The sequence below is a fragment of the Diabrotica virgifera genome, chromosome 6 (assembly GCF_917563875.1).
Source record: "Diabrotica virgifera virgifera chromosome 6, PGI_DIABVI_V3a".
NCBI classification, from domain to species: Eukaryota; Metazoa; Arthropoda; class Insecta; order Coleoptera; family Chrysomelidae; genus Diabrotica; species Diabrotica virgifera.
In genome coordinates, this window is record NC_065448.1 from 2,063,137 (window position 1) to 2,069,876 (window position 6,740).

The following is a 6,740-nucleotide window of genomic DNA, read 5'->3' on the forward strand; positions in this document are numbered from 1 at the left end:
TTCTTCAATTCTCTATTCAGTAATAAAAACATTTACATAATTATTTATACAGGGTGTCCAAAAAATTTTTAATAAATTAAATTATTTGACAAAAAAAAGAAGTAGAAGGACACCCTGTATAAATAATTATGTAAATGTTTACATTACTGAATAGAGAATTGAAGAACGTTTCAAATGAGCTACAACACGACCCCTATTCTCATTTAAAAAAATCATCGATTACGTCATCACGCCCAGACGGATGACGTCACTAGTATACCATATATGCCGCAATATTATAACTTAAAAATAAAAATCGACCTGTTTCGGGATTTTTCCTTAAAGTCACCAGTTTACGAAATAACGAATTTATTCCTTTCATTTGCACCATACTGTCGGTGGAAAATAATGTCGCGCACGCTTGATTAGCAATTAAAAAACAAAGGAGTTTTGAATATTGTATTGCAAAAAACTCTTCGCGATTTCATCAATCGATGTTTAAAGAATATCTACCTACCTTGGCAATATTCAAATTTTCAGTTTTTCACATAGTTTTTGAGGGTTAAAAATTGCCGATTTCGCAATTTTTCAATTTTTAATCGCTTATATGTCAAAAACTATCATTTTTAGAGAAAAGTCACTAAAGACCTTTTCTGTTTGGAATGATCCAAAAAACCTAAAAAAACTTTTTTCTATACAAAAATATTAATTTTAGGAAAAAAACAAAAAAAAAACGTTTATAAAATTTTTGACCACCTTTTGGTCCTGGCAACATGCAAATTTGTTAAAAGGAGTCCTTTTTGAGTAAGATTGTGCAAAAAATCCGAATTAGAATATTTTTCCTAGCGGATGCGCAGTGGCTTTCTGGACTATAGGGGTAAATAGCATTTAGGTATTTTTGTAAATTATTATAATTTAAATCTGGAGTAGATAATTAAATTTTTTACTAATTAAAATAAAAAAAGGTCGTAGAAACAGTATAGTATTCTACTCGCATGTAATGGCTATTACTCACTCTGATGAATTACGACACTCGCCTACGTCTCGTGTCGCAAACTTCATCATCGTGAATAATAGCCGTCATTACATGCTCGTTGAATAATATACTATTTTTAATTATTAATTAATTATTGTTAGAACAAGATTAGATCGGACAACCTTTGTTTTTTTGTAATTGTTAACATGCTAAATTACATACCCAATAATTTTTATCCATTAAACAGATCGGTGCAAATCGACCTTATATCGTATCTTAGACTAAAACAAGAATCATCAACGCTAGAACGCTTTGAAATGATGAAAACACAATAAAGAATAGATTATTGGCAGAAACACAATAAAATGCTTTACAGGAACAAGCAAGTTTAATTCAAGCAATGGAAGAAGGAAACAAACAGCAAGTAGAAGAGAATATATTATTGGCACAAAGACAATAAAAAGCTTTACAGGAATAAGTTAGTAAATGCAAGAAGAAAATAACAAAATAAGAATTAGATACATTAGTTTAAGAAAATAAAGAACAAAATAAGATAATGATGAAATAACAACAAAAAGATTTCTTGAAAGATCTGTGTAGGAAGAAATGATAATAAGTTGAAAATAAAAGAGGTAGAAGATAAGTTAAAAGAACAAAGAGGTGAGGGCATTCTATCAAGAAGTTAAGATTTAATTAGTGATCCAGTAGAAATGATCACGGAGAGACGGAGTGGAAAAACACTTCATGAATGATGAGGTGAAGTGCAAAGCAGTAGTTAATTGGGCAGTTCAAGAATACGAGATAGTTGAAAGACAAGTCCTGAGAAAAATTACATAAGCATAGAAATGACCAAGCTTGGTGGAGATTGACTGCAGAGAAGTAATATCAACTAATAGTGCAAGTATGGGAAAATGAAGTAATGCCAATGATTGGTATGAGACCCGCATATGCCCATTGCATAAAAAAGTAGACAAACTGAAATGTGAAAACTATATATGTATAGCCTTACTAACGAAGGAAAAGGAGGAGAAGGAAAGAAGCTAACATCATAAACAATATAAAGTCCAGAAGACTCCAATAGGGAGGACAACTCAGAAGACATTCTGACGAAAGAATAGTAAGGCTAGTTGGGAAGAAGTCCCAACTGGAAAAAGACCAGGTGGCGAGATACTCTAGCAGGAGACCTTAAAGCTATGGGTGTGGAGAATTGATTGGAGATTGCTCAATACAGAGAGGAATGGAAGGATGTTGCAAGTCAGCTAAAATCTACGAAGAGATGTAACGCCAGGGAATAAGTAAATACAATAAAATAAGGTCATGAATTTCATTTTATTTTACAATTTAGGTATGCTTCATTCCAATGGCGGTTCTAGACCAAAAAAACTGGGGGGGGGGGGGGGTTCAAGTCACAATAGATTTTAGTGACCGGTGGTTTCGTTCGGAGTGAAATGAAAATTGAACACAACCGGCACGGTGAGCTTGAAAGACGTTATTATCTAATTTACTATATCTTCAACTCTTTTTGTTGAAATATCTTCTACAACTCAAAAGTAGACAATGCAAGTAAAAATTTAAATCCGCTAAGCGTTTCTCTTTAAAAGAACGATTTTTTCTAAAAAAATATAAATTTCTGAAAAGTACCATTTTACATAAGAATTTTGCAATAACTATCGTGGTAATCGTTTCAAAATGAAAGAAACGATTATTCAAACTTCTATATTAATAGTATATGAACACAGCAATAAATACAGGGTGGGCCAGAGAAAAGAGTCCACAACGATATTTGGCAGTAATTATTCGATTTTAAGAAAATGCCGAAACACGTCGATTTTTATTTTTATATTGCAATTTTTTCGCATATATTTCATTCTAGTGACATCATCCATCAGAGCGTGATGACGTAATCGATGATTTTTTAAATGGGAATAGGGGTCGTGTGGTAGCTCATTTGAAAGATTGTTCAATTCTCTATTCATTAATATAGACATTAATATTATTATTTATACCAAAATAATATTTTTGGGTGACCAGAATAATATTTTTTGAATTAATTAATTTTCGCAAAAAGAAGAATGTACTTTTAATTTATTTACCTTAAAATACATATTTCACAAATAAACATTTTTTTTTCGCTTAAATTAAATTACAAACAGCCTTCCACCTATCACTTCTTAGCATAGTTTTAACATTTAATTTAACCCGTAAGTACTAACAGCTTAAATCAATGACGGAAACACTAACTAACCGCCTGACAGACGGGTTTAACATTTTTAGGGGTAATCTTGTTTTTGTTAAATATTTTAATGCAAAGAAATATTTCGATGACTTACTGGAAGTATTGATTATCTAAAAAGCACAGTAATTAATCTAGTTTTTCTGTAGTTATCAAAATACAAAACATTATAACAAGAATGGAAGGATTGTTTGTGTGAATTTTTACTCCTGAAAAAAAGTGCGATAAAAATTAAACAAATTGAAGAATCTTGATAAAAATTTACAATCTCGTTAAGAAAAGAGTAAGAAACACGAAAATAAATTTTCTTTAAAAAAATATTAAAACAAAAAAAAACTGACAGGCACTCAAATTTGTACAGTGTACCAATGGTAGTCAGTATCAACATTTTCATTATAAATTGATTCAAATTCGACTTTGTCGTGTTCTACCTTATCAATTAATTTCAAAATAGTTTCCTCATAGCCTTTTTTTCCTTATTTGATCTTTTTTTGACCAACTGGGCACATTATGTTTAATGACGAACTGTGCACAAACACTAACACCCCGTCTATTAGATGGAAATCACACTTTGAGTCTAAATATCTTTGGAATAACAACTTCCCGGAAATTACCGAATTCAATACTACTAAATAACAACCCAACTTGAAAAGTCATAAACGGGTGACCTTCAAAATTTTCCAGGTAGGGAAATATTCCACTTTCAACAAGTGAAGCCGTCTGAGAGACGGGGTGTTAGTACTTAAGGGTTAAGGGAAAAGCAATGATTATTTGCCCAATAAACATTTTTTTCTTGTTTCTGACAACAATAAAATGTATTTTGAGTTAAATAAATTACATACATTATTTTTTTGCGTCAATTAATTTAATTAAAAAATAATTTTTTTAGCCACCCTGTATAAATAATTATATTATTAAAAATGAATAACCGTTTTCAATTATATTATTGTTTATATTACTGAATAGATAATTGAACACCCTTTCAAATGAGCTACCACACGACCCCTATTCCCATTTAAAAAATCATCGATTGCTTCATCAAGTCCAGATGGATGACGTCACTAGTATGAAATATATATCAAAAAATTGTAATTTAAAAATAAAAATCGACCTGTTTCAGCATTTCCTTAAAATCTAATAAGAACTGCCAATAATCGAAGTGGACTCTTTTCTTTGGCCCACCCTGTATAAATAAATACATATAAATTTTTTTTCTTTTATTCACTAGTTTGAATTTTAAAAAAAATGCAGTGGGTGAAGGATATGCGGGAGGGTTCAAGAAATTCTTCAGAAATTTATATTTTTCTTAGAAAAAATAGTTTTTTTCAAAAAGGGACGCCTAGCGGATTTAAATATTGTCTTGTATTGTTGGAGGAGATATTCCAACAAAAAAAGTGGAAGATATCGTAAATTAGATAATAACATGTTTCAAGCTCACCGTGCCGGTGAATGGTGAATAAACAAGATAACGTGCCTTTTTAACAAAGATTATAGTACAAGAGTCCTGTAAAAATTGAGGGGGGGGGGGGGCGGCTGCCTGCTCTGCCCTGGGCTAGAACCGCCACTGCTTTATTACCAATCATAATATACTCGAACAAAAAATTGGAATATTTCTTTTGTTCAAACAATTTTACCTGAACTGTAGGTACAATATTCGTAGTGGGTATGTAGAACCATAAAACGCATTTGAATGCCAAAAATTGTTTTAATTGACTAAATTCTCAGCAGATTCTTTCCGACCATTACGACCCACTTAATTCCAAGGTTAACCCCTATTTATACTCAGTATATCACCTTTTTGACACTGCCCCTACCGACCAACAAAAAACCGACTTACTTACCTACTTTAATTATCGCAAAAACTACTTTTTACCTTTAAAACACAAGAAAGAAACACCGACCAGGTAGAAAATAGATTTCACTTAGAGGAGGGAAAATAATAGCATGCATAAAACGTTTTTGTTACATCGTTTTCGGTAACAAGACGTACCATACGCAGTTTTACCCCTTACCCCGAAGATCTATGCCACCAAAGAGTTTTTTGGTTCAATATTCCTCCTAGCCGAGGGTTAACGTCCCCTCATCGGCGAATTCAAGGTCACTGGATTGAGATTGGGAACGGGTGGGAATAGTGGAAATCCGGGAAAAAGACCAGCTCAGTTGGACATTATTTGGAAAAGTATTTAGTATTTCCTTTGTAAGGTTATAAACACCTCATGTTTATTAATGTATAGTTTATTAACCCGCGAGTAGTCGCGCGGTGAGATAGAATCTCAATTTTTATCCTTTTTCGCGATAACTTGATGAAAAATTTTGCAATTTTGAAAAAATTTCGTAAGTGCCTCGAGGAAGGGTGTAGTAATGCGTAGACATTTTTTTTCTTCTTCTTCTTCTTTTTGTGGAATTTATGGCTTTGGGGAGAGCCAATTAGCTTTAACCCGCGAATAGTCGCGCCGTTAGATAGAATCTCACATTTCATCCTTTTTCGTAATACAGTAAAACCTGTCAGTAACGGCCACTAAAAATGAAAGAACTATTGGCCGATATAGAAAGGTGGCCGCTATTGCCAGTTTTTGTAGTCAACATATAATTGGTTTGGGAAACTTTTAAACTGGTCGTTAGGACAGGTGGCCGACGTTGGCAAGTGGCCGTTAACATAGGTTTTACTGTCAGTAAAATTTGTCAGTAACGGCCACTAAAAATGAAAGAACTATTGGCCGATATAGAAAGGTGGACGGTATTGCCAGTTTTTGTAGTCTACATATACAGTAAAACCTGTCAATAACGGTCACTAAAAATGACATAACTATTGGCCGATATAAAAAGGTGACCGCTAATACCAGGTTTTGTAGTCCACAAATTTTGGTTTGGGTAACTTTGAAACTGGCCGGCTATTTCAGGTGGCCGGTTTTGACAGGTGGCCGTTAACACAGGTTTTACTGTAATTGGTTTGGGAAATTTTTAAACTGGCCGTTAGGACAGGTGGCCGATGTTCGCAGGTGGCCGTTAACACAGGTTTTTTTAATAAAATTGTTAGAAATATATATTTTTAATATAAAAAGTAGATAAAAATAGTACAAAATAAAAGTTTGTTTTAAATTCGTATTTTGAGATAGAATCTCACACGCGACTATCGACGTTACAGAAGTGAGCGCGACTACTCCCGGGTTAATTATTTTATTCCAATTTCTATTAATTTTATTAATTTCTTAACTTTCGGTTCTGTTTTACTATTTTCTTCTAAAAACAGTTGGTGTTCAGCTTTTTATCAGCTAAATATTCTGTCCTTATCTTTTTAATTATCTTCTATCTTTATCTTACCCCAGCATTGAAACGCAATAGGGACCGTTCAAGTATTACGTAACGCAGGTTAGGGGGGGGGGCGTCAAAAATCTTTAAAAATTGCGTTACGCAATAATAAGAGTGCCTTACGTGGGGGGGGGGGGGGGGTTAAAAATCTTCAAAAGTCGCGTTACGTAATACTTGAACGCTTCCATAGCTAATTTAATCACAGACACATTTCTATAGTCCTTAGTCACACTCTGTTTGCCA